Source organism: Pipistrellus kuhlii, unplaced genomic scaffold (assembly GCF_014108245.1).
Source record: "Pipistrellus kuhlii isolate mPipKuh1 unplaced genomic scaffold, mPipKuh1.p scaffold_m20_p_3, whole genome shotgun sequence".
Classification (NCBI taxonomy): Eukaryota; Metazoa; Chordata; class Mammalia; order Chiroptera; family Vespertilionidae; genus Pipistrellus; species Pipistrellus kuhlii.
The window spans coordinates 92,158,625-92,159,478 of NW_023425529.1; positions in this window are offsets into that span (position 1 = coordinate 92,158,625).

Below are 854 nucleotides of genomic sequence, written 5' to 3' on the forward strand. Positions count from 1 at the left end.
TTGAAGTGGGTGGTTGGTAATGAGGGTGAGGGGCGGGGAATGAACAACACAGCCAGTCTGCAAGGTGTGGTGTCATCTGAGGGCCCTTGTCAGCAATGAGACTAGGAAGCAGGGCATGACTTTCAGGCTGGTGTCAGCCTGTGGAGTTCTGGTGAAGGTTTAACCACCAACACCATCACCAAAAACAAAAAACAAAACCCACCTAATTTTTTGGCCTTTCCAAATTTTGGATATTCATACATGTAATACATTGTAGTGTATGGCCAATTTCAAGCTTTCAGTTTGATATTACTGACCATAGCACTGAAAAGAGATGGTCACAACTGGTCCGCATGGCCCAAAATGAGGTAGATCCAGCCCACCACTGAGCTAGCATAGTGGTCATTGGGAGAGTCCTGGAACCCACCACACATCTAGGAAAAGGTATTGAGAAGAGGGCTAAGAACTGAGTTCAGGGCTCCTCCACTTGGAGCATCCCAGGTCCAAGGGTGGGCTCAAGGTCCATTTGTGTGTTCAAGCACAATGGGCATGGATTATCAACACACTAGAATACAAAATTTGAAACTGAGTTGAAGGTAGGGACATGGACAGAAAAGGCGAATACAAGGAATTTTTCTTTAAGGCTGGAAGAGAGACCTGAGAAGTCTCAAAGTAAGAAAGAAATGAAGAGGCAGAGATGATTGCTGCAACCAAGTCTAGGAAGTGGGGGGAAGGGAGGGGAAAATTTGAACAAGTGAGTCCCAGATTATACCAGAAAGAGACACACAGAGAGAAGAATTAGTGAGACAGGATTAAGAACATGTCCAAGTATTGATAAGTATTGAAGTTAGGTACACATAGTTCATCACATTATT